This window comes from Oncorhynchus kisutch, linkage group LG1 (genome assembly GCF_002021735.2).
Source record: "Oncorhynchus kisutch isolate 150728-3 linkage group LG1, Okis_V2, whole genome shotgun sequence".
In the NCBI taxonomy this organism is placed as follows: domain Eukaryota; kingdom Metazoa; phylum Chordata; class Actinopteri; order Salmoniformes; family Salmonidae; genus Oncorhynchus; species Oncorhynchus kisutch.
The window spans coordinates 75,983,956-76,002,779 of record NC_034174.2 but is presented as its reverse complement, the minus strand read 5'-3'; the positions used below and the strand labels follow the sequence as shown (position 1 = coordinate 76,002,779).

Here is an 18,824-nt window from a genome sequence, read left to right as displayed (position 1 = left end):
TTGGTCCAGTCATAACTACAGTAGCAAGGAGACAGACGGCTGGTTGGTCCAGTCATAACTACAGTAGCACTGAGACAGACGGCTGGTTGGTCCAGTCATAACTACAGTAGCAAGGAGCCAGACGGCTGGTTGGCAGACAAAATAGAACACCAGAAGCACATTCTGACAAGAAATCTCTCTCTTCATCTCTCCATCTCTCTCTCTTCATCTCTCCATCTCTCTTTATCTCTCTCTCTCCTTCTCATCTCTCTTCTAGTTCTCGTTCTCTTGTTTATGTGTGCATGGCTGTGAATTGTTTTGGGATGTGTGAGAGTGTTGTTTATGTGCGTTGGTAGGAGTGCGTTATCTGTGTGACGTGTGAGTGTGACGGTCACACAGTAAATAACCCCTACTTCATAACATCCTCAGAACGGAGGAGGCTTCCAGCTGTCATGAACAACAGAGCGTTATGGTCATCATCCGGTCATCATCCGGTCATCAACCGGCACATTGAGACGTCATAAGCAAGTAAGCACTTCATCAGTTAATATCCTCTGCTTCATAACATACCAAAAACATTTTACACCTGCAAAGTCCCACCGCCCTTCTTTCTTAATTATCCTTAACCTCAATGCAGTCAACCACCCTCCATTACTGTACACTGTATCAACTTCACATAACACCCCTCTGGCCCCACTCAAATGGTACGTTCCGGCCTTGCTGTCTCCATAAACACATATTGAGGGTCAGCCACAGGTCAGAGCCATTCTACTCCCCAGCAGGTGAGTTATGAGGGAGGGGCCACTGTAGGACAGGGCTGTAAGGTGACACTGGGCTGGAATACAAAGGACAGAGAGAGATGGAGGGGTGGGGGGTGTAAGGGGGAGAGAGAAGCAGTAGAGAGAGACAGAAAGAGAGAGAGACAGAAAGAGAGAAAGAAGGGTAGAGATGTGGGATGCAGAGCGCTGTCAGAGTGTTTGCCAGACAGAGAGGTGGTGGATTCTATTTTAGCCCACTGTGTGTGTGTGTGTGTGTGTGTGTGTGCTTGGTAAACTATGCTTGGCCCCCTGACAAGGACAGCACAGTGTCAGAGCCTTATTTAGAAAGAGGGAGCACCCAGGACCTCGCTCTGAGGTCACACACACACAGACAGGCTGATCTCTGTTTAGGCTTTCATAGATGGCCTCACATTCACCGCTTGTAATAATTGTAAACACCACACAAGCCAGTCATAAACTCTGGCAGCTCTGTCTCCATGTCCGGCAGAGGAAGAGAGATACTCTTTATGGTTACCAGGGTAGCAACTAATGCTGAGCTAAAAACACCACCTACCCATACAACTAGCTAATAAAGTGGAGGATAGAAAACAGCCAAACAAGCCCTTAACCAACCAGTTCAAGAAAAGATTTACTAAATAAACTCAAGTAAAATAATCTAATCAAGTAACACAAGAAAATGTCCTGACAATAACGAGGTTATATACAGGGGGTACAGGTACTGAATCAGTGTGCGGGGGAACAGGTTAGTTGAGGTAGTTTGTACATGTAGGTAGAGGTAAAGTGACTATGCATGAATAATAAACAGCGAGTAGCAGCAGTGTAAAAACAAAGGGGGGATATCAATGGAAATAGTCCGGTGGCCATTTGATTCATTGTTCAACAGTCTTATGTCTTTGGGGTAGAAGCTGTTAAGGAGCCTTTTGGACCTAGACTTGGTGCTCCGGTACCGCTTACCGTGCGGTAACAGAGAGAACAGTCACTAACTTGGGTGACTGGAGTCTTGACAATTTTTTGGGGCCTTCCTCTGACACCGCCTGGTATATATTCAGAACCAAAAACGTGCGTGTCTTGATTGTTGACCAATGACCATCAGCTTCGGCACGCAAACGTTCATCAAAACACGCCAATCTGGCGTATCCAGACTAGTGACCAGAAATAACTTCATTTCCTCAAGTTTTGCCTGGAAAACCCAGATTAGGCCTCCATTTATATGATCCATATGAAACACAGTTTAGCAGTCTACTACTGACTACTACTGCCAGGACAAGTATCAGGTACCTGGCCATTTGACTGATCATTTTCATATTCCAGAAGGGCCTAGTTTGGCTTTTGGCGACATATCTAAAGAGAAGCAGCCTGTAACACCTTCATTATTACCAGATGAAGATGTTGCATTCTGGGAAATGTCTTCCGATATTTGTGAGGAAGAACAGGGCTCCCAGGCTGAGCCCTCCTCAGGCAGGCTGCCCTTCAAAGTGACGGCGATCCTGCAACCCAACTACAGGTAAGTGTGTGATTTAGCTCTGGACTCCAGAGAAGTGACATGATATACATCATGACTTAATAGTGGCGGCTAACCTCAATTCCTTTCAGCTCCAAATGCAGGCGTAAAACGCGGTTCATTTCGGTGTGGCTATCTTGCGTTTTTGAAAATGACTTTAAACGTGCTATCCAGCTGTCAAACATTGTGTGTGTGTGTGTGTGTGTGTGTGCTTGCTAAAGAGGATGGAGAATTCAACCCCTGTGGATTAGAGTGGATGAAAACACATGCTCAGATCTCTCTTTTCTCGCTTCCTCTCTCTCCCTCCCTCGTTGTCGTTCCAGGCAGAGGATCCAGGGATTGTGTGGGCAGAGGGAGATTGGTACTTGTGTGTGTCTATGTGTGTCCAAGTGTATGTGTGTACAGTATGTGTGTGTGTATGTGTCCATGTGTGTGTCCGTGTGTGTGTGTGTGTGTCCCCGTGTATGTGTATGTGTCCGTGTGTGTGTGTGTCCGTGTGTGTGTCCGTGTGTGTGTGTGTCCGTGTGTGTGTCCGTGTGTGTGTGTCCGTGTGTGTGTGTGTGTGTGTGAATAGCATGAAGTGGCTCCAAGTCTTCTAGATACTGTTTGGCGTTTGGTGTTTTTCCAGTATAATGGCTAAGGTGAGGATTCAGGGTAGATCTTTCACACATGGTTGATAAATGGTTTAATGTGAAGTCGCCTGTAGTTTGGCTGGCTACTCATGGTCTATTTTAGAGCCAGTGGTGACTACAGGAGAACACAGCTGTTGGAGGAGTGATGGAAGGAGGGTGAAAAGAGGAATACAGGAAGGTGGGGAGGAAAGGAGGAGGGAGAGAGAGGTGGGTAAGAGAAAGGGATAGAATCTGATCCTTATCAAGAGGGAAGGAGGAGTGACGAGAGAGAGAAGCAAGAGGGGTGTAGAGACAGGCAAGAGGGGTGGAGAGAGAGGCAAGAGGGGTGACGAGAGAGAGGCAAGAGGGTGGACCAGAAAGAGGCAAGAGGGGTGTAGAGAGAGGCAAGAGGGGTGATGAGAGCTAGGCAAGAGGGGGGGACCAGAGCTAGGCAAGAGGGGTGAAGAGAGAGAGGCAAGAGGGGTGGAGAGAGAGAGGCAAGAGGGGTGGAGAGAGAGAGGCAAGAGGGGTGACGAGAGAGAGGCAAGAGGGGTGGAGAGAGAGAGGCAAGAGGGGTGGAGAGAGAGAGCAAGAGGGGTGGAGAGAGAGAGAGGCAAGAGGGTGGAGAGAGAGAGGCAAGAGGGGTGGAGAGAGAGGCAAGAGGGGTGGAGAGAGAGAGGCAAGGGGGTGGAGAAAGAGAGGCAGGAGGGGGGAAGAGAGAGAGAGGCAGGAGGGGGGAAGAGAGAGAGAGGCAGGAGGGGGAAGAGAGAGAGGCAGGAGGGGGGAAGAGAGAGAGGCAGGAGGGGTGGAGAGAGAGAGGCAAGAGGGGTGGAGAGAGAGGCAAGAGGGGTGGAGAGAGAGAGGCAAGAGGGGTGGAGAGAGAGGGGCAAGAGGGGTGGAGAGAGAGGGCAAGAGGGTGGAGAGAGAGGCAAGAGGGGTGGAGAGAGAGAGGCAAGAGGGGTGGAGAGAGAGGCAAGAGGGGTGACGAGAGAGAGAGGCAAGAGGTGTGGAGAGAGAGAGGCAAGAGGGGTAGAGAGAGAGGCAAGAGGGGTGGGAGAGAGAGAGGCAAGAGGGGGGAAGAGAGAGAGGCAAGAGGGGTGGAGAGAGAGGCAAGAGGGGTGGAGAGAGAGGCAAGAGGGGTGGAGAGAGAGAGGCAAGGGGGTGGAGAGAGAGAGGCAGGAGGGGGAAGAGAGAGAGAGGCAGGAGGGGGAAGAGAGAGAGGCAGGAGGGGTGGAGAGAGAGAGGCAAGAGGGGTGGAGAGAGAGGCAAGAGGGGTGGAGAGAGAGAGGCAGGAGGGGGGAAGAGAGAGAGAGGCAGGAGGGGGAACAGAGAGAGACAGGAGGGGACGAGAAGATGAGGGAGAAAAAGAGGGGAGAAGAGAAGGGTAAGGGGGTTGGAGAGGAAGACAGGGAGGGAGAGAAGGAGAGAAGGAGAGGGTGTATTCAGACACCCATCTGCAGTGTGAGTCCACCAGAGCCCAGTAATTCAAAAAGATGGTACTCCGAGTGATGAGATATTTATACATTAATATGATCTCTCCCTCTCTCTCTCTCTTTCTGATCTCTCTCACCCTTTCTCTCTCTCTCCCTTTCTCTTTCTCTCTCTTTCATCCTCTTTCTTTATGGCTTATTCCCTCTCTAACTCTCTCTTTCTCTCTCGTTTCCCTTGATACTTGTTCTCTGCATATTCTCTCTCATTTCCTTCATTCTATTTGTTGAGTGTCAAGTCAAATGGCTCTACTGTTATGCTATCAGAGAAAGTGTTGCCCCCCCTCACTCTCTGTCACATTTGCATTTCCTGTTTTCGTCTTTCAGTGGAAGCGAAGGGCAAACAAGGCCACCAACTAAGCAACGCTGTGCCAGAGCCTCATTTAGACTGGGGGAGCACCGAGAACCTAGTCCTCCTCTCTCTTAGGACACACACACACAGTCTTGGACAGCTAACCTTGTGGGGCCATGCAATTCAGCCCCATTCAAAATCCTATTTTCCCTAACCCCTAACCCTAACCCTAAACCTAACCGTAACCCATAATTTGACCCTTAACCTAACCCTTTACCCAAAAACCTAACCCTAAACCTAAACCTAAACCTTCTAGCTCCTAACCCTAGCTCCTAACCCTAAACTTAACCTAATCCTAGCTCCTAACCCTAACTCTAGCTCCTAACCTAGCTCCTAACCCTAACCCTAGCTCCTAACCATAACCCTAAACCTAACCCTAAACCTAACTCCTAACCCAAACCCTAAACTTAACCCTAGCTCCTAACCCTAACCCCTAACCCAACCCTAACCCTAAAGGTAATTCTAACAGTAATTCTAACCTTAACCCTAAACCTAACCCTAGCTCCTAAACCTAACCCTAGCTCCTAAACCTAACCCTAGCTCCTAAACCTAGCTCCTAAACCTAACCCTAGCTCCTAAACCTAACCCTAGCTCCTAAACCTAGCTCCTAAACCTAACCCTAGCTCCTAAACCTAACCCTAGCTCCTAAACCTAACCCTAGCTCCTAAACCTAGCTCCTAAACCTAACCCTAGCTCCTAAACCTAACCCTAGCTCCTAAACCTAACCCTAGCTCCTAAACCTAGCTCCTAACCCTAACCCTAGCTCCTAAACCTAGCTCCTAACCCTAATCCTAATCCTTAAGGTAATTCTAACAGTAATTCTAACCTTAACCCTAAACCCCTAGAAACAGCATTTAACCTCATGGGGACTAACAATATGTCCCCAGTTGGTCAAATTTGTGTTTGTTTACTATTCTGGTGGAGACTTCTGGTCCACTCAAGAAGAGTGAAACACGTCCACACACACACACACAGACACACACAGACACACACACACCCCTCTCTACTGTGGTGCAACAGCTGTGGTCTACAGTGTCAGCAGTGCCGCTGGATCGTTGGCAGACCTTCAGAGTGGACCAACCAACCAGGCTACATCAGATACCTCCGCCTCAGTTAGTGAACCAACCAACCAGGCTACATCAGATACCTCCGCCTCAGTTAGTGGACCAACCAACCAGGCTACATCAGATACCTCCGCCTCAGTTAGTGAACCAACCAACCAGGCTACATAAGATACCTCCGCCTCAGTTAGTGAACCAACCAACCAGGCTACATCAGATACCTCCGCCTCAGTTAGTGCACCAACCAACCAGGCTACATCAGATACCTCCGCCTCAGTTAGTGAACCAACCAACCAGGCTACATCAGATACCTCCGCCTCAGTTAGTGAACCAACCAACCAGGCTACATCAGATACCTCCGCCTCAGTTAGTGAACCAACCAACCAGGCTACATCAGATACCTCCGCCTCAGTTAGTGAACCAACCAACCAGGCTACATCAGATACCTCCGCCTCAGTTAGTGAACCAACCAACCAGGCTACATCAGATACCTCCGCCTCAGTTAGTGAACCGATCCCAAGGGGTGTATCTCAATAGTCTTTGTTTGCTTCCTCATCTCCTCTCCTTGATGATCTACATCGGTGTGAAAGGACTAGTGTCTGCATTGAATTTACAGACCCAGTCGTGTTCAATGATGTTAGGAGGAAAGGATACATTTTGAAAGTGAGATCGACCCTTGAGAAACGACTGAGTGTGTATTTGTATTTACTATGGATCCCCATCAGCAGCTACTCTTCCTGGGGTCCAGCAACATTAAGGCCGTTATAAAGCGATGCTGTGCTGCTATTTTCATTGACGTGGCCAAAGCTTTAGATATGGTAGACCAGTGGTTCCCAAACGTTTTATAGTCCCGTACCCCTTCAAACATTCAACCTCCGGCTGCCTACTCCTTCAAACATTCAACCTCCAGCTTCCTACTCCTTCAAACATTCAACCTCCAGCTGCCTACTCCTTCAAACATTCAACCTCCAGCTGCCTACTCCTTCAAACATTCAACCTCCGGCTGCCTACTCCTTCAAACATTCAACCTCCGGCTGCCTACTCCTTCAAACATTCAACCTCCGGCTGCCTACTCCTTCAAACATTCAACCTCCGGCTGCCTACTCCTTCAAACATTCAACCTCCGGCTGCCTACTCCTTCAAACATTCAACCTCCGGCTGCCTACTCCTTCAAACATTCAACCTCCGGCTGCCTACTCCTTCAAACATTCAACCTCCGGCTGCCTACTCCTTCAAACATTCAACCTCCGGCTTCCTACTCCTTCAAACATTCAACCTCCAGCTGCCTACTCCTTCAAACATTCAACCTCCAGCTGCCTACTCCTTCAAACATTCAACCTCCGGCTGCCTACTCCTTCAAACATTCAACCTCCAGCTGCCTACCCCTTCAAACATTCAACCTCCGGCTGCCTACCCCTTCAAACATTCAACCTCCGGCTGCCTACCCCTTCAAACATTCAAACTCCGACTGCCTACTCCTTCAAACATTCAACCTCCAGCTGCCTACTCCTTCAAACATTCAACCTCCGGCTGCCTACTCCTTCAAACATTCAACCTCCAGCTGCCTACCCCTTCAAACATTCAACCTCCGGCTGCCTACCCCTTCAAACATTCAACCTCCGGCTGCCTACCCCTTCAAACATTCAAACTCCGACTGCCTACTCCTTCAAACATTCAACCTCTGGCTGCCTACTCCTTCAAACATTCAACCTCCAGCTGCCTACTCCTTCAAACATTCAACCTCCAGCTGCCTACTCCTTCAAACATTCAACCTCCGGCTGCCTACTCCTTCAAACATTCAACCTCCGGCTGCCTACTCCTTCAAACTTTCAACCTCCAGCTGCCTACTCCTTCAAACATTCAACCTCCAGCTGCCTACTCCTTCAAACATTCAACCTCCAGCTTCCTACTCCTTCAAACATTCAACCTCCAGCTGCCTACTCCTTCAAACATTCAACCTCCAGCTTCCTACTCCTTCAAACATTCAACCTCCAGCTGCCTACTCCTTCAAACATTCAACCTCCAGCTGCCTACACCTTCAAACATTCCACCTCCAGCTGCGTACCCCCTCTAGCACCAGGGTCAGTGCATTCTCAAATTTAGATTTTTGGTTGCAATCATTGTAAGCCTGCCACACACACTATACAATACATTTATTAACCATTAGAATGAGTGTGAGTTTGTCACAACCCGGCTCGTGGGAAGTGACAAAGAGATCTTATAGGACCAGGGCACAATTAATAATATAATAATAATCAAAAATGTTGATCTTTATTTAGCCATCTTACATATAAAACCTTATTTCTTAATTAAAAATGGTGAATAACTCACCACAGGTTAATGAGAAGGGTGTGATGCTTCGCTATATCACATTTGACATTGTCCATAAGCTTGAGTTCATTTGCACACAATAAATCATACAATGATGGAACGACCTGTGTGTTGTCCTTGTTAATGCAGACAGAGAAGAGCTCCATCTTCTTAATCGTAGCCTCAACTACATTGAATATAGTTGCGGAGAGTCCCTGTTATCGTAGATTCAGATTATTCAGGCGAGAAAAAACTTGTCATCATGGAAGCGGTCAGACAAGTGAAAATGATGGTCAGTAAAGTAAACTTTAAGCTCGTCTCTCAATTCAAAAAAATGTGTTAATACTTTGCCCCTTGATAACCAGCACACTTCTGTATGTGGTAAAAGTGTTACATGGTCGCTGACCTTATCACTGCATAGTGCAGAAAATACACAAGAGTTCAGGGGCCTTGCTTTAACAAAGTTAACCATTTTCACTGTAGTGTCCAAAATGTCTTTCAAGCTGTCAGCCATTCCCTTGGCAGCAAGAGCCTGTCGTTGGATGCTGCAGTGTGTGGATGCTGCAGTGTGTGGATGCTGCAGTGGACCCAAGTAGCGTCGGGAGCAACTGCTTGCACACGTTACCACTGAACTATGTCTCTCCGTCATGGATTTTGCGCCATCAGTACAGATACCAACACATCTTGACCACCAAAGTCAATTTGATGCCACAAAGCTGTCCAGTACTTGAAAAATATCCTCATGTTGTTCTGGTTTCCAGTGGTTTGCAGAAGAAGATGTCTTCCTTAATTGACCCCCCATAAACATAACGGACATATACCAGGAGCTGTGCCAGGCCCGACAGGTATGTTGACTCATCCAGCTGTAACGCATATAATTCACTGGCTTGTATGTGAAGCAGTAATTGTTTCAAATCATCTCCTGCCATGTCACTGATGCGTCATGAAAAAGTGTTGTTTGATGAAGGAATTGTCTGTATAGTTTTTTGGCCTTTTCTCCCAGCATTGTCCCAGTCATCTCCGCGGCATTAGGAAGACTGAAGTCCTCCACAATAGTATAGGGCTTGTCTGTCCTAGCCACTCGATAACTCACCATAGTATAGGGCTTGTCTGTCCTAGCCACTCGGTAACTCACCATAGTATAGGGCTTGTCTGTCCTAGCCACTCGATAACTCACCATAGTATAGGGCTTGTCTGTCCTAGCCACTCGGTAACTCACCATAGTATAGGGCTTGTCTGTCCTAGCCACTCGGTAACTCACCATAGTATAGGGCTTGTCTGTCCTAGCCACTCGGTAACTCACCATAGTATAGGGCTTGTCTGTCCTAGCCACTCGGTAACTCACCATAGTATAGGGCTTGTCTGTCCTAGCCACTCGGTAACTCACCATAGTATAGGGCTTGTCTGACCTAGCCACTCGGTAACTCACCATAGTATAGGGCTTGTCTGTCCTAGCCACTCGGTAACTCACCATAGTATAGGGCTTGTCTGTCCTAGCCACTCGGTAACTCACCATAGTATAGGGCTTGTCTGACCTAGCCACTCGGTAACTCACCATAGTATAGGGCTTGTCTGTCCTAGCCACTCGGTAACTCACCATAGTATAGGGCTTGTCTGTCCTAGCCACTCGGTAACTCACCATAGTATAGGGCTTGTCTGTCCTAGCCACTCGGTAACTCACCATAGTATAGGGCTGGTCCGTCCTAGCCACTCGGTAACTCACCATAGTATAGGGCTTGTCTGTCCTAGCCACTCGGTAACTCACCATAGTATAGGGCTTGTCTGTCCTAGCCACTCGGTAACTCACCATAGTATAGGGCTTGTCTGTCCTAGCCACTCGGTAACTCACCATAGTATAGGGCTTGTCTGACCTAGCCACTCGGTAACTCACCATAGTATAGGGCTGGTCCGTCCTAGCCACTCGGTAACTCACCATAGTATAGGGCTTGTCTGACCTAGCCACTCGGTAACTCACCATAGTATAGGGCTTGTCTGACCTAGCCACTCGGTAACTCACCATAGTATAGGGCTTGTCTGTCCTAGCCACTCGGTAACTCACAATAGTATAGGACTGGTCCGTCCTAGCCACTCTGTAACTCACCATAGTATAGGGCTTGTCTGTCCTAGCCACTCGGTAACTCACCATAGTATAGGGCTGGTCCGTCCTAGCCACTCGGTAACTCACCATAGTATAGGGCTTGTCTGTCCTAGCCACTCGGTAACTCACCATAGTATAGGGCTGGTCCGTCCTAGCCACTCTGTAACTCACCATAGTATAGGGCTTGTCTGTCCTAGCCACTCGGTAACTCACCATAGTATAGGGCTGGTCCGTCCTAGCCACTCTGTAACTCACCATAGTATAGGGCTTGTCTGTCCTAGCCACTCTGTAACTCACCATAGTATAGGGCTGGTCCGTCCTAGCCACTCTGTAACTCACCATAGTATAGGGCTTGTCTGTCCTAGCCACTCGGTAACTCACCATAGTATAGGGCTGGTCCGTCCTAGCCACTCTGTAACTCACCATAGTATAGGGCTGGTCCGTCCTAGCCACTCGGTAACTCACCATAGTATAGGGCTGGTCCGTCCTAGCCACTCGGTAACTCACCATAGTATAGGGCTGGTCCGTCCTAGCCACTCGGTAACTCACCATAGTATAGGGCTGGTCCGTCCTAGCCACTCGGTAACTCACCATAGTATAGGGCTGGTCCGTCCTAGCCACTCGGTAACTCACCATAGTATAGGGCTGGTCCGTCCTAGCCACTCGGTAACTCACCATAGTATAGGGCTGGTCCGTCCTAGCCACTCGGTAACTCACCATAGTATAGGGCTGGTCCGTCCTAGCCACTCGGTAACTCACCATAGTATAGGGCTGGTCCGTCCTAGCCACTCGGTAACTCACCATAGTATAGGGCTGGTCCGTCCTAGCCACTCGGTAACTCACCATATAAAACGTTTCTAGACCATTATTATTCATTGTATCTGTTGCTTTAATACATTTCTTACTACTCAAAAGTTGTCTTAATTCTCGCTCAAAAAACTCCTGTGGCATATTTTTCAAATTGGCATGTTTTGTTTGTAAATTTCTGCTCAAGAGTGAAAAACAAAATGTAAATGTGAATCGCATTTTTATTTGGAGTACCCCCGATGGCAGTTTGGGGATACCTGCGACAGACCATTCCATTCTTGTGGGCCAGTTAAGAAGTATTGGTATCGCTGAGGGGTCTTTGGCCTGGTTTGCTAACTACTTCTGTCAAAGAGTGCAGTGTATAAAGTCAGAAAACCTGCTGTCTCAGCCACTGCCTGTCACCAAGGGAGTACCCCAAGGCTCAATCCTAGGCCCCACGCTCTTCTCAATTTACATCAACAACATAGCTCAGGAAGCTCTCTCATCCATTTATATGCAGATGATAAAGTCTTATACTCAGTTGGCCCCTCCCCGGATTGTGTGTTAAATGGTCTACAACAAAGCTTTATTAGTGTCCAAGAAGCTTTCTCTACCCTTAACCTTGTTCTGAACACCTCCAAAACAAAGATCATGTAGTTTGGTAAGAAGAATGCCCCTCTTCCTACAGGTGTTATTACTACCTCTGAGGGTTTAGAGTTTGAGGTAGTCACCTCATACAAGTGCTGTCCTTCTCTGAGCACATATCAAAGCTGCAGGCTAAAGTTAAATCTAGACTTGGTTTCCTCTATCGTAATCGCTCCTCCTTCACCCCAGCTGCCAAACTAACCCTGATTTAGATGACCATCCTACCCATGCTAGATTACGGAGACATTATTTATAGATCGGTAGGTAAGGGTGCTCTTGAGCGGCTAGATGATCTTTACCATTTGGCCATCAGATTTGCCACCAATGCTCCTTATAGGACACATCACTGCACTCTATACTCCTCTGTAAACTGGTCATCTCTGTATACCCGTCGCAAGACACACTGGTTGATGTTTATTTATAAAACCCTCTTAGGCCCCCCTCTTACTCCCCCCTTTCTGAGATATCTACTGCAGCCCTCATCCTCCACATACAACACCTGTTCGGCCAGTCACATTCTGTTAAAGGTCCCAAAAGCACACACATCCCTGGGTCGCTCCTCTTTTCAGTTCGCTGCAGCTAGCGACTGGAACGAGCTGCAACAAACACTCAAACTGGACAGTTATATCTCAATCTTTTCATTCAAAGATTCAATCATGGACTGTGCCCAATAATGTTTGTACCATGTTTTGTGCTGTTACCATGTTGTGTTGCTACCATGTTGTTGTTATGTTGTGTTGCTACCATGCTGTTGTTATGTTGTGTTGCTACCATGCTGTTGTTATGTTGTGTTGCTACCATGTTGTTGTTATGTTGTGTTGCTACCATGTTGTTGTTATGTTGTGTTGCTACCATGCTGTTGTTATATTGTGTTGCTACCATGTTGTTGTTATGTTGTGTTGCTACCATGCTGTGTTGTCATGTGTTGCTACCTTGCTATGTTGTTTTCTTAGGTCTCTCTTTACGTAGTGTTGTCTCTCTTGTCGTGATGTGTGTTTTGTCCTATATTTATATTGTGTTTATTTATTATTTTAAATCCCAGGCCCCCCCCATCCCTACAGGAGGCCTTTTGCATTTTGGTAGGCCGTCATTGTGAATCAGAATATGTTCTTAACTGACTTGCCTAGTTAAATAAAGGTAAAAAAATATATATTAAAAAAACAATGTCAAACATTACAATACATTCACAACACACTAAGTGTGTTCCCTCAGGAGCCTTCTCCACTACCACATATCTACAACACATAATCCATGTGTACGTGTGTGTACAGTGCGTATGTTATCCTGTGTGTGTATGCATGTGTCTGTGCCTATGTTAGTGTTGCTTCACAGTCCACACTGTTCCATAAGGTGTATTTGATCTGTTTAAATGTAATTTTACTGCTTGCATCAGTTACTTGATGTGGAATAGACTGCCCTCTTTGTGGCACCTGACCACACGGCTGAACAGTTGTCCAAGTGAGACAAAACTAGTCTGTAGGACCTGCCTTGTTGGTAGTGCTGATAAGGCAGAGCAGTGCTTTATTATGGACAGACTTCTCTCCATCTTCAATCTAATCAAATCTTGTTGGTCACATACACGTGTTTATCAGATGTTATTGGTCACATACATGTGTTTAGCAGATGTTATTGGTCACATACATGTGTTTATCAGATGTTATTGGTCACATACACGTGTTTATCAGATGTTATTGCAGGTTTAGCTTTAACGTTTGTGTTTCTAGCTCCAACAGTGCAGTAATATCTAACAATTTCACAACAATACATACAACACACAAATCCAAAGTAAAGGAATGGAATTAAGAATATATAAATATGTGGACGAGCGATGTCAGAGCGGCATAGACTAAGATACAGTACAATAGAGTACAATACATTATATACATATGAGATGAGTAATGCAAAATATGTAAACATTATTAAAGTGACCAGTGTTCCATTATTAAAGTGGGCATGGATTTCAAGTCTATGTATATAGGGCAGCAGCCTGTAGGTGTCCTGGAGGGCAGGTAGTTTGCCCCCGGTGAAGCGTTGGGTAGACCGCACCACCCTCTGGAGAGCCCTGCGGTTGCGGGCGGTGCAGTTGTCGTACCAGGTGGTGATACAGCCCGACAGGATGCTCTCAATTGTGCATTTGTAAAAGTTTGTGATGGTTTTCCTGGCACCACACTCCCAGGGCCCTTACCTCCTCCATGTAGGCTGTCTCATCATTGTTGGTAATCAGGCCTACTACGGTTGTGTCATCTGCAAACTTCATGATTGAGTTGGAGGCGTGCGTGGCCACGCAGACATGGGTGAACAGGGAGTACAGGAGGGGGCTGAGCATGCACCCTTGTGGGGCCCCTGTGTTGAGGATCAGCCAAGTGGAGGTATTGTTTCTTACCTTCACCACCTGGGGGTGGTCCGTCAGGAAGTCCAGGACCCAGTTGCACAGGGCAGGGTTCAGACCCAGGGCCCTGAGCTTAACGATGAGCTTGGAGGGTACTATGGTGTTGAATGCTGAGCTATAGTCAATTAACAGTATTCTTACATAGATATTTCTCTTGTCCACGATTGCATCGTCCGTGGATCTATTGGGGCAGTAAGCAAATTGAAGTGGGTCTAGGGTGTCAGGTAAGGTATGATCCTTGACTAGTCTCTAAAAGCACTTCATGATGACAGAAGTGAGTGCTATGGGCCGATAGTCATTTAGTTCAGTTACCTTTGATTTCTTGGGTACAGGAACAATGGTGGACATCTTGAAGCACGTGGGGACAGCAGACTGGGATAGAGGGAGATTGAATATGTCCATAAACACTCTAGCCAGCTGGTCTGTGCTCTAAGGATGCTGCTAGGGATGCCGTCTGGGCCGGCAGTCTTTTGAGGGTTAACATGCTTAAATGTCAGCCACAGAGAAGGAGAGCCCACAGTCCTTGGTGCAGCGTCAGCCACAGAGAAGGAGAGCCCACAGTCCTTGGTGCAGCATCAGCCACAGAGAAGGAGAGCCCACAGTCCTTGGTGCAGCGTCAGCCACAGAGAAGGAGAGCCCACAGTCCTTGGTGCAGCGTCAGCCACAGAGAAGGAGAGCCCACAGTCCTTGGTGCAGCGTCAGCCACAGAGAAGGAGAGCCCACAGTCCTTGGTGCAGCGTCAGCCACAGAGAAGGAGAGCCCACAGTCCTTGGTGCAGCATCAGCCACAGAGAAGGAGAGCCCACAGTCCTTGGTGCAGCGTCAGCCACAGAGAAGGAGAGCCCACAGTCCTTGGTGCAGCGTCAGCCACAGAGAAGGAGAGCCCACAGTCCTTGGTGCAGCGTCAGCCACAGAGAAGGAGAGCCCACAGTCCTTGGTGCAGCGTCAGCCACAGAGAAGGAGAGCCCACAGTCCTTGGTGCAGCGTCAGCCACAGAGAAGGAGAGCCCACAGTCCTTGGTGCAGCGTCGGTGGAACTGTGTTATCCTTTGTTGTCCATGATTATCTGTAGACACACTTCTCATGTCTGAGACGTTTAATTGCGACTCCACTCTGTCTCTGTCTCTGACGTTTTGCTTGTGTTTTGGATCAGCCTTTTGGATCAGCCTCTGGAATCAGTTCAATTGCCCTGGGTGTTACGAACAAAGGATCCTCCAATTCGGGAAAGTAGTATTCCTGGTCGTAATGCTGGTGAGTTACCGCCGCTCTGATATCCAAAAGTTATTCCCGGCTCTATGTAATAACACAAAACAATTCTGGGCTAATATTGTAAGAAATAACGTATAAAAAAACGAAATACTGAGAAGTTGCCTAGGAGCTAGAAGCAGGGCTGTCCTATCTGTCTGCACCAGCTACTGTTGTATCAATATGTTTTTACCATGACAGTTTTACAATCCAGGGTTACTCCAAGCAGTTTAGTCACCTCAACTTGCTCAATTTCCACGTAATTTCCAGATGTGCAGCACACACACAGACCCACTGAGACCCACAGACACACACACACACACACACCACCCAGCGACCACTAATTCACAACACATAACTCACAACTGATTTGGATTCTTCAGATACCCCAGCCTCAGTCAGGGAACCGTTCCCAAGGGGTGCATCTCTATAGTCTTGGTTTACTTCCTCTCCTTGTCTCATTTCCTTCACCTTAACTGACGTATTCACAGACCCAGTCATGTTAGCTTGAACGAGGAACACAGCCATCATCTTGAGTTCAGATGAAGATGAGGAGGCTGCAATAGACTATTAAGATACACCCCTTGAGAAATGATTTTGCGAGTTGTTTCACATGAGCAAGTGCAACCCACATACAGCGACACACACACACATACCCACACACCCAGTGAACACACCCACACACCCATTCCGACCACTAACTCACAACTCCCGGGCTAGCCGCAGAGTAAATGGAGATGGATCAACCAATCATCACTCCATCCTTAAGACATCCCTCTAGCAATATGAAGAAACAACAAGGCCTTAGGCATGCCTACCAAATTGTGTATGTCTGTAACTGTCTTTTCTATCTCTCTCTCTCTCTCTCTCTCTCTCTCTCTCTCTCTAACGATCAAATCAAATGTTTTTGGTCACATACACATATTTTGCAGATGTTATTGTGGGTGTAGCGAAATGCTTGTAAAATGTGTGTATACAAGGTTTTAATGGATAATTATGATTAGTCTCATAATGGTAAAGGTCAGGGTTGGTGAGTAAAATGCTATATATGCTATATCTGAAGGGACAACTGCTGAAGCCCTTTACTACTGCTGGTTCAGGTAGGCTGTTATAATGGGACTTGACAGTCTGTTAGTCTCTAGGCCCTACATCTGCATTCACTGCACAGGCCAACACTTTTAGAGAAAAGGGCTTCCAAAAGGGTTCTTCTCCTGTCCCCATAGGAGAACCTTTTTGGTTCCGGTAGAACCCTTTTGGGGTCCAGGTAGAACCCTTTTTGGTTCCGGTAGAACCCTTTTGGGGTCCAGGTAGAACCCTTTTTGGTTCCATGTAGAAGCCTCTGTAGAAAGTTTTCTACATCAAACCCAAAATGGTTTTACATGGACCCAAAAAGGGTTATTCAAAATGGGGACAACCGAATAACCCTCTAAGGTTCTGGATAACATGTTTTTTGTTGTAAGAGTGTATAAACCAAACAACATGGTCTGAATTGGATGTTTCTATCACTGCAGAATGTAACACTGCAACTCCACTGTAGCAAGTGAAGTGAATGTAATTCTGCATCTGCAGACACGATAACAACCGAAAACAAAAACGAATAGGCCTCTCTCGGGATAAGTCTGTCTTGTCTACTTGTCATGTCAGCTCTCAAGAAGTAAAGAATCACGGATTCTGGAACGTCACCTAATATTGAAGATCATAATCGCACGCGAATGTTTTTTTGCGGGAATGGACAGAGAATATAATTCTGAACCAGCTTGCATTCGGATCGTACATATTTGGTTTGTGGTTGCTAAAACCACAGGCTAAAAGATTATTATAACAATATTCATCATCAAATTCATCACCAATATCAAGTCCCTATACATTGGCCTTACCCCCAACTAGGCCTACACATAGGCTACACATGCCGCGTTCAAAACAACTGGGAACTCGGATATCTTCGTCTTCCGACTCAAGTGCGTTCCAGACATCTGGGAACTCGGGAAAAAAACGAGCTACGACTCGTTTTGAACGGTCATCCAACTCAGAATTGACCAAAAGATAACTGACGTCACGGTTTAACCTATTTTTCAAAGTTCCCAGTTGTCTTGAAAGAACCAACACACCCATACAGACACCCATCTACATTGCAGTCATACAAGTGCATTATGACAGACCAGGGGTCTTTGAAAATGCACGTCACTGGCCGATATTCCCCTCTACATTTCCCCACAAGAAAGGGAAAGTCTTTCCTTACCCATCGCCTGTGTTTGAGGTCTCTAGATGCAGATAGTCATGTCAGATATGTATCCGTTCTGTTCGTCGGTCACCGTGTTGAAAAAAAGCAATCTATGCCATTCCAATCCCGTAATCGGAGCCTCCGTTATCAGCCTGGGTGCGCAGATCAGACAGAGAACCCGGCCAGGGTCTCCCGTAATTCCCCCGTTACATATGTATCTTATCAAACAGCTGCATAGTTTCTCGACGCTGCGCTGCGGCGGTGTTTTGCATCAGGGAGCGAGTGTAGGCTAGTATCCTACGGTTTCTCCGTATCTTGCGACGAAGGGGGCTGCCTGCTAGGCTGCAGTGCCTAAGATAGCTGAACGACCACGAATCCCGTGGTACCGTTGGTACGTCTCCGTTTGTTCAGTCGATGGCAGCCAGCAGGTTCAATCTACCGTTATCCCGGGCAGTGCGCGCCGCATTCGAATACTAGCCACTAATCGATATCTACCGTTGTTCTGTATCTAATGGGAGCATCCGAGAAGAAAAAACGATTTCGGTGGTGGGGGTGCTGCTGCTGCGCGTGAGGCACGGTCCTCTCTAGCCGGAGATCTGACAAATGGTGCAGAAGAAGATATATCCATCCCGATCCCAGTTGGCTCGAATCGAAGTGATGAGGGAAACTGGACGCGCGCTGTTGTCTTACCCGGTTTTACACCGATTTTGACGTTTTGACTCGTCGCTAGCGCTTTCTCCTTTCACTGTTCCGTTATCTGTAAAGCAGCCCCTCTTCCTTCTCTCTCTCTCTCTCTCTCTCTCTCTCTCTCTCTCGTGTGAGCCCCGGCCAACAACAGCGCTCGAGCTGCACCGAATATGACGCCTTTCCGCTCATATGAAGAGGACAGGCAACACACCCGTCTCTCTTTCCCCCCGTTTCCTTACTTTTCATTTCTCTCTCTCTGGTGGGTGAAATTAGTAGCAGGGGAGAAAGGGGATGGGGGCCGCACGAGACGGCAGCTCCTCCCCGTGCTTGGGTTTGCTTATCACAGGAGCGAGCGGGTGAAAGAGAGAAAGGGAAATATATTTATTGTATATTTTGCTTGCTTTGGCAATGTAAACATATGTATCCCAGGCAGGTAAAGCACTTTGAATTGAGTGGACGACAAGGGGTGCTCGTGGGGCGAAATAAAGGCGAAATTGTAGACAGAGCGATGGCGGAGCGCCATAATGTAGGTTTTCAAAATGTGTCACTCCTCCACTGTCGTGATACGATGTTTTGACGCACATCAGGCCAACACACTCCTTCTCTCTGCGCCAATGTAGCGGTATAAAATAATGGTACCGTTACAATGTAAACACACATCTTGTTTCACTGACG

General features: G+C 47.4%; 1 protein-coding gene across 1 annotated transcript in view; it reads right to left on the bottom strand.

Annotated features, from left to right (window-relative positions):
• The window catches only part of LOC109879001 (beta-1,4-mannosyl-glycoprotein 4-beta-N-acetylglucosaminyltransferase-like), a 78,360-nt gene extending 59,951 nt beyond the window's left edge, over window positions 1-18,409 (bottom strand). Inside the window, exon 1 of the mRNA XM_031833429.1 lies at window positions 17,481-18,409. The gene's annotated coding sequence lies outside the window, so the exon portion shown is untranslated. The remainder of the gene's footprint in view (window positions 1-17,480) is intronic.
• Between the last annotated feature and the right edge of the window lie 415 nt (window positions 18,410-18,824).